This window comes from Salminus brasiliensis, chromosome 12 (genome assembly GCF_030463535.1).
Source record: "Salminus brasiliensis chromosome 12, fSalBra1.hap2, whole genome shotgun sequence".
NCBI lineage: Eukaryota > Metazoa > Chordata > Actinopteri > Characiformes > Bryconidae > Salminus > Salminus brasiliensis.
The window spans coordinates 22,758,137-22,767,353 of NC_132889.1; positions in this window are offsets into that span (position 1 = coordinate 22,758,137).

A 9,217-nucleotide genomic window follows, 5' to 3' on the forward strand; every position below is an offset into this window, starting at 1 on the left:
GCTGGAGAGCCATCAGTTCAACATGAGTGAGTGCTCTATGTTCTGTGAGAAGCCTTCTTATTTGTGTGTGTGTGTGTGTGTGTCGGTGTGTTTTGGTGGTGGTGGTGGTGGTGGTGGTGTGGAACATATTTCAAAAGAAAAGACATTGGGGGTGGAAAAAGGAAGGCAGTGACAGACAAAGAGGAAGACTATTCAATGGAAAACCATTCTTAAGGCTCTTTAAATTCCATCGTTTCTGTTGGAGACTTAAGCTGTGTACATGGCAGGGCATCAACTTTATTCATTCTGACTCATGAGGAGTTACATTATTCTGTATGGGAATCATTAGGCAGATTGTGGTAGTTATAGTGTAGGGTGACCATACATCCTCTTCTTACTGGACATGTCCCCTTTTTAGGATCTAGAAAAAATGCATGCGGACCGGATTTGACATCAGCATTTGCTTCTATGGTCAGTCGGTGCAGTGTTGAGATTTGAGAAGGGAATTGCAGCAGGGTCTTAGCTGGAAATGGGCTGATTAGTGTTTTGGGGGCCAATACCAATCGTCTTTCTTTTCGATTGAAAGCGGATCAGGATGCAAGATTAACTTGGTAATGCATCATGGTGCACGGCTTCTGTAATGTTCCGAGCAGGGTCCTTCAATATGCTTATTGAAATCAATCACATTTAAAACACAGATGACCTTTAGGCAAACGCTGAGCGAGCACCTGAAAATCCCGTATAGTGCTGGAAACTGGAAACACGGCTGAAAAGAGCTGCTTATCTTGCACTAAAACTCTCTTTGGACATTATTTTTTTTTGCGTTCCGACTGTTGCTGCTGTACTTTTGGTGGTGGTTAAATGTGGTCTGCACTGTTTGCTGTTTTTAGTGATCAGTGGGGTTTGTTAGATCTGCTGTGATACTTCAGATGCTTACTATACTGGGTGATGATGTGTTCAGTGTGTATCCAGTTAGTTGTGTTAAAAGTCTTCAGTCTTCCATCTGACTGCCTAAATTGCATTTACATGCCAACAAGGAGCAGGAGATTCTTTAACAAGGGTGGTGATTGACTGCAGCCTAAAATGTCCTAATATATATGAACATAAATTTTACCACAGGTTATAGAATAAAAATTCAGTGGTTTTGTCCCGGTGGGACCAAGTGGACCAAATATTCTGAAAGGATCCAAAAGCATCAAGGTATCAAATAAATAACTAGGGGAAGGTGATGTGGTAAAAGTCACAAAACACATTATTTATTGTAATAGATGATCGCAGACTAAAGGCATCGGTATCAACAGATTCTTAAAAACTACAATTAAGGCATTCACCAATAGTGAGTACAGTGATTTTTTAATTCTGCTGATCTTCGTCCAATCAAACCAGACTAATTTCACAGTTTGCAAGGGAACATGCAGTTGGTCAGTGTTCTTTAAGCACTTTTGATATTATTAATATTCTTGGAAAAGCATGAGAGGGATCACATTAACAATATTGATCACGATACAGTAAAATACCGTCATATTGTCCACCCCTACCTAAAACTTGGGTCTACTTGAAGCCCCCCGGCCACAGCGTTGTAACCACACCGGACATCCATGTGCCCCCCAGTGTCCTCTTTTTTTCAAAAAACAAAATATGTTAATCTTACTGCAGTGTCATGGATTAAAATGCATTTCCATTTATTTTAATCTCGGAGGTATAGTAGTTAGAAGTTCTCTACTCCCCCCTGAAACTCTCTAGAGCTTCTTCCTCACAATTCCCCTCACGTCAGGGATGTGAACTTCACAGCGTTGGTATAGCTCGGCTCTGCAGTCTGTTGCAAACCCACACTGCACTGCTGGTCAGTAAACTGGCTCTGGTATTGCACTACCAAACACTTATTTTTTCTTCTGCACTGTCTTTAAGCTTATAATGACAGTCGGACATCATTCACTTTTTATTCTCAATAATGAAGAAAATATTCTATTCCAAGGATAAAGACATCAGTCCCAGTCCAAGTACAGTCCAAATGCTCAGATATGTTCTTGCTCTGTCGATCAAAGATGCATCAGGTACAGAGGTAACTGCAGTAATTGGGGGGTTGCAAGTGCGAGTTACCTTTAGTCAACCTTTTAGTATCATCCCAGACAGAGATCACAGAATCCAGAAGAACAGAAATATCCATAGCAGAAACACAAAGAAACAAAACCCAAAATGAAGACCAAAAAAAGGAAACTGCAGCACCATGGACATACTGTACAACATTGACCATGCTAGACCAGGAACAGAGCAAACATAGGGGTTATAAGACCACAAGACACCTGGGGAGGACAACGAGAAGGCATGGCTACAAAGCAGACACAGGTGGGAACAATAACTAGGCACGGCTAGGGCGGAGACAAAAAACAGAGCCTTGTGCTGAATAGCACATGGGGAAACCAAAACACAAACATAGAGCAGGAAGAGAAAACACAAAGAAAAGACAGAGATACCTGTTACAGTAACTTGTCCGCACAAATAGCATAGAAATCAATTTGCACCTGCAATTTGAAACCTGCAGGAAGGTATCTTTCCAAGAGCAAGAAGCACTGCACCGCTCTGACCTACTTACACCTAGAAGTGCTGAGCTCTGGTCATCTGACCACTCTGACTACCTTCTAGAAGTGACGTGTTGGTTTTACCTACTTACAGCACAGTTCGGAGGTCAGAAGACTACCTAGTGTTTACACATGGAAGCTGTTACTGACATAATGATCCCTAAATGGAACTTTTTTTTTTTCATGTCATTAAATTCTTTGTAGATTATTTTATTCCAGCCCTTCCCTTAAAATTATGACAAACCTGGTTCCCAATTTGTATATTTTAATTGTTGTGTGACATACAGAGTAATAGCTATACACCGGATTTAGCAGTACTGTAATGTTGCAGAGTAACATGTTGAATTAAATTTGTGAGTGGTGAGGTTGACATGTTTATATTGTCGCTGTTCAATAAAAAACATGTATCTGGTCATATGGTCATTTTACAGGAGAAGGCAAAAAGGTTCTTAACTTTGAATGGAAGTCAATGTAACTTTTTATACTGATTTTAAAAAGAGTTTAGTCCAAGTAATATAGAGCTTTTTTATTGGTCTATTTATTCAGAATTATTATACAGTGTACAGAGCGGCGGCAGGGTTCAAACAATGGAGAAAACTAAAAAACTACTAAAATGGAGATGCATGGTTTTCATTGGACAGCAGCGCTATTCACATTTGATTGAATTTAGGCATATGAAATCAAGCACCTAGCTATGCCGTCTGCCTTTACACACATTAGGTAAAGATTGAGTGGAAGCGTTTACGAAACACAAACACATAGTGGCAGAGCATGTAAAAATGTACAGGTCACAGAGAGCTGAGGTACAAGTGCGTAAAAGTAAAAGTCATCAACGCTCTGCTGACTCAATAACTGCAGAGTTCCAAACCTGCTTTTAGGGCTGCAAAGAGGGACCAGCTCAACATTAATGTCTTAAAAGCTCCTGTAGATGTAATGTGTAGGTGTCCCAATACTTTTGCCAATATAGTGTATCTCTGCAAAAATAATCTGAATAATAATACTAAAATAACTGAATTAAATTAAATTGAATTATAATAAATTATACAATATTATATTAAAATTTAAAGAAGCACTAAATGATTCTCATTTTTCTCTAAAGAACTAAATTGTTGTGAGGTATAATAAGTCTAATATAATAACATAATAACTGTTATTGGAAACATTATCACATCATTTAGAGCCAACATAACTCAACAAAACTTTACCCATAACTATAAATATTGCTGTCAGGGCCCTTTTTTGTTGTGGAAAGAGAACACAAGAGACTCTGGGGCAGTGCTGTGCTGTGCAGTTCGGTATTTAAGCCCAGGCAGAAAATGTTGTTCAAGGCACTCTGAGTAGCTCTCTGGATAGTGTGCTTCACTCAGTGGGCATTCAACATATTCACTTGTCGCCCGGGGCAAGCTCTGCTCCATGCATGGTTGAGAACGGTGGACAAGGTAGTTTAATTTTCTCATTTTCTCTCTGCCATTTTCTTACTGACATTAAGCATGGACTTCCTAAGCCCTACTAATTGTGCTTGTGTTTTTTTTATTGCAAAACTGTGTCAGCCTTTATGGTCAAATGCTAATGGAGAGCCAGCATCTGCCATCTGGTGAAGCAGACAGAAATTCCTTCAGTGGAAGTCATAGTTGCTGTCCTAAGGCTCCAAAATGAACCGAAAGGAACACGAGAGACAGAAGGACGAAGGCGAACAAAAAAAAAAAAAAGAACTCTCTCTTAGTAACAAGTTCTGTGGGTTTTTTTTTAAAGGGTCAGTAGAAGGTGATGACGCTTAAATGTGTGACCAAAATAGCAACCAACGAAATTTGGACATTCTCTTTTAACACTGTTTGAGTTGCTCAAAACTTCTTAGTCCTTAGAGATACAGCTGATCTCCCTCTGCCCATTGCAACCCATGTTAAAAGAGGGAGCCTATGCTTAAGGACCCATATGACCAGCATACGTCCAGCACTTACTGTGGGAGCTGTGCTCTCGGCCTATAGGAGTGTGAAGAAATCTGCTATGGGGTATTCATTTGACCCAGTTATTCAGTTCAGTCAGCTGAAGCTCTACACGAACAGTGCAATTTTGTCAATGTTGTCAAGATAAAAGGGCTGGTGCACTACTTGGGGGAGAACTTTGGTACTGGGACCTTTATGGACTTTTGTCTTCTCAATTGAGTGATTGATGTTTGGGGAAAAAGCAACAATAAATAATTTAATCACAAAGAAAAGAAAGTCATTTAATTCAGTCAGTGTATTCTACAGGGCAGGGCTGTATGCATTTTTATATATCTTCTAATCCCCTTCCAAACATAACGTCATTCATTTGGAATACCACTATTATTTAAAAAAAAATCCTGAATACCCTATTTGCATCATACCTCCCTCCTTAAAGCATTACACTTCCCAAACCTAAGATATTTTATCTCCCAATCCTAATATTTTACACACCCCAACCCCCATACATTGTACCTATTGTACTCACTGTCCCATCACTCATGTATTAATCACTTTAAACCAAATATATTATACAGGTAGAAACTGATATGTTATACCGCCCAACCATATTACTTATATCACCTCTACTATATAATACATACATAACCTCTACAATATATACAGCAATAACCTCACCAGATTCAAATTGTAATAAAATATCTAACTGTCAACAAACACACAAGTTCTTTTTTTGAAAGTTCTCAATGAGGTGCAAATAAGAAACCATTCCTATCCATTTCCACCATATTTTATTATCACAGATTCTAGTGCTTAACCTCTGCAGCCTCCACAGACTGCATAGTCATCAGTGATCGCTTGTCTTCTGTATGTAAAAAAGTTTGTTGTCATGAGGAGAGGAGGGAATAGAGGTCAGATCGTCTGGAGAGGGAAGGAGCAGGATTAGGGGAAGGATGGTAGCAGGGGATCCATCATACTGACAGTAGAGTCCCTGGTGTTCTCCTCGTCCCTCCACTAGAAACCAACATCGCCCAACAATCCGTCACACTGACAGTACCCTATAATGAATGACTGGAATTCCTTCCATCATTGGCCTGACAAGCCTGTCTTGCACAAACACACACTCGCACACAAAGACACACTTGATGTGATGTGTCTTGACAAAACCTCCACTTTCTCTATGAAAAAGCCTAAGGTCACTCAATGAACTTTAATAGAGAAGACAAGGACAATGTGCAAACTCACAATGTGTACACTGACAGAATACTTCAGCTGCAGCCTTTTAATCCTTAAAGAAATTTAAGTAAACCTTGAAATATGCAAATAAGAAATCCTAAGAAATCATTCCTATTCAGTGGGCAGGTGCTGAAACAACCAAGACAAAACAAGACAACCATATTCACCATTATTGTTGGACACAGATGGAATGTGGCTTCTACCTTTAACCCATCAGTGCAGTGAACACACACACACTAGTGAGCAAACACACCCAGTGGACAGTGAGCACACATGCTGGGAGCAGTGGGCAGACAGCTTGCAGAGCTTGGGCATCAAACTCCGTAATATGTAGTGAAGTTAGGTTAAGAAGTGCTGGGGTACATCTTTAAAGCAACATTACGTAACATTTTTACCTTACAGCTTCAAAATCATGTTGATGCTCCACTGACCTGTAATAAGAAGAATAACATCTCAATCATGACTACTCTGGGCTTGGCATGCTGCCAATTGCACTAAGTAACTTTGGAGAAGCGTGCAGGACAACAATTGTGACACAAGCGGAATATATGTGTAAAATCCTGTAATGTCACTGTATGTCAGTGCACATGCTTTTTTCACTTTCATGGATGGTCCTGAGAGAGCTTCTTGTGCGGGTCTTTCAAGGGTTGCTTACAGTCACTTCCTGACTGTTGGGCAAGCCCAGGAGCAAGAAATGCAAATTCTTGCATAATGCTGCTTTAAAGCAGGGCACTTAATTTTATTTAAGGGACCTTCATAGTCATAGTTTGATCTCAGGACTGGCATCTACGGCCTAGGAGCCCTTGGTGGATTGCTGACTGGCGGATGAGGTGCTGCCTACTTCTCCGGGTATGTGGATTTTATTGATTCATTTATTATTATTATTATTATTATTATTATTATTATTATTTTATTACATTTTTTGCTTATTTTTGCTTATTTACATATAGACAGTCATTTTTTACTTATTTACTCAGACTAATTTACTTTGTACTTCAGTCACCGCTTAGAGGTCGTTGACATGGATGACATGGATTTAACTAAATGTTGCAAGCATGCCTTTGAGTTTCTGATCCATGCTGTCATTATTCCCGCTAAATGTTCAGGAGCAAATCACCCTGCCACATTCCAAAGGACATGTGGACAGTTCTATAGAAACCAGCCATAGATAGGGGAAATGCGTAGGCCGAAGTAGTGGTAAAGGATGCTTAATATTAATATCACATTTATAGTGAATACACCATAAAAACTGATTTTATATTTTTGAAATGCACCGTTTGTTTAATGATTCTGTATATTTGAGTTACAATCATTGATGCATGTTCATCACTCATTTATGCACTTTCTTTTTGTATGAGATATTTGAATGTCATAGACAATAGAAACCTGTCACCCACCAGCCCACCAAGACAAGAAAAAATGGAAACTGTGGAAAAAGAAAGTGCAGTTCTCTTCAACAAGCTTGCCTGGGAAACAAAAGAACGTATATCAGTGTGTTAGACCATTTTGTCTGTTACCATAGAGGTGTTTATCTGTACCCAGTCTCTTTCTTTGTCTTTGTCATGGCCTACATGCTCTCACAAATAGCTCCTTTGTTGAGCCTCTCTCACTGTAGACATATTTGCTTCGCTGTTTTAACAGGTTTTTCAGAAAGCTCTAAGACGGCACACACGAGTGCTGCTATGATTTCAGTGTGTCAGTGGAAATGAGAATTGCCATGGCAACAGCTGTGTCAATAAACCTTGAGTACAAAGCAAGAGCTCTTATCTTCCACACCAGTGTGTGTATGTGTGTGTGGGTATGAGATGAGTGTGTGTGTGTGTGCAGGACTGGCTCACGTGGGAATGGGTAATGCCTTCTTTATCAGAGCCTATCTATCATATAACACCACTTAGGATCACATCAGTAAAACATCAAAGTCTGTTCAGACTCACTGTGTATTTTCTCCTCCAGGTTAAGCCCACACTGCACTGTTTCATCTGCTGAGAAATTGGGAAATGTGTTTGCGTGTGTGTGTGAGACACAGAGAGAGAGAGAGAGAGAGAGAGAGAGAGAGAGAGAGAGCTGATGAGAGGGGAAACTTTGATTTAGGATCCATGTCTCTGGTGTAGCTTTACTAGAAAAGTCAGGACCTGGAGGCATATGAGTGTTCAGGACATTTCAGCCACTCTAAAGGACACTTTATCAAGGTTGACAATGAGTTAGACTGCAGAAAACTAAAAAATACAACTTTTCAATACCAGCCACATGATAAACCTCTTTGTTTACACTGCCTTATGGTTAAAATGGCTATTTGTAGGGACTAAAATGAATGAAATGACAGTATTTCTAATTACTTGACCTTTTCTGTACCAGTTTGTACATACGTCCCTGTAGTTACTGAGCAATACACCTTAGTGTGTGATACATTTCTGCTGTATTTATTATTATACTGCTATATTAATTAATTAATTTATTTATTTTTTAGATTTTCTTTAATATTACATTTCCAAAAAATCATGCTAAACAGGTAATTAAAATTAACCATATTAAATGCTAAACCTAAGTTTGTCATTTCTGAACATACACTTTTCCAAGCAGGCAGACCTCATTTACTTTGTCCTCCAGTAACTTCAAATTCCAAAATATGTTTGAACCATTCCTTTGAGATTCTGTTCCATGTAACCATTATTGCTTATGAGTTACTATATCCTTTCTGTCATCTTGAACAGTTCAGGCCATTCTTCATTGACCTCTCATCAATAAGGCGTTTCTGTCTGTAAAACAGCCACTCACTGGATGTTTTTACTCAAATACTCATGCCACACTCAAAATGATCTTTATTCTGATGGTTGATGTAAAATTACCTGAAGCTGCTGGTTCCTATCTGCATGGTTTTATGCATTGCAGTGGTGCCACATGTGTACAGATGTTTGCAATAAGGTGTTTGATAAATATATGATATTGAGTTACAGTCATGTGAAAATGTAAGGTCACTCCATGTCTTTTTAAATATATTTAAACATATGGACATTTGATCCATTGATCCATTTATAATTAATAACATAATTTGAAAGGATTATGGAGGAGAAGTCTTCTTTAAACCTCAGACATTTAGTTTGAAACTAAAGCTAAAAACGTCACACAGCTGAAAGGATTCTGCATGAATTCTAACTGAAGTTCTGCCCAAACATTTAGGAGACATGAAGGCAGTAAATCGAACATTTAATCTTGACAAGTAATGAGATGGGACCAATGTTAGCAAGTTAGAACTGTTGATTGTCTTTTGCGTAGGCCCCGCCATCAGCCCAGGTCTTGCACCATGGGGACTTTCGCAGATCCTGCCGAACTTACCCGAACTTACGAACTTACTGGCCTACCCCCGGGCAGCCAGCGGGACCAAACTTTCATTTATTTCAGCCAAAGGGGGAAATGGCAGCTTTTAGGGCATTGGTAGGGCATTTATTAATTACATTTTACAAACTGATTTTAAAAGAATTATTG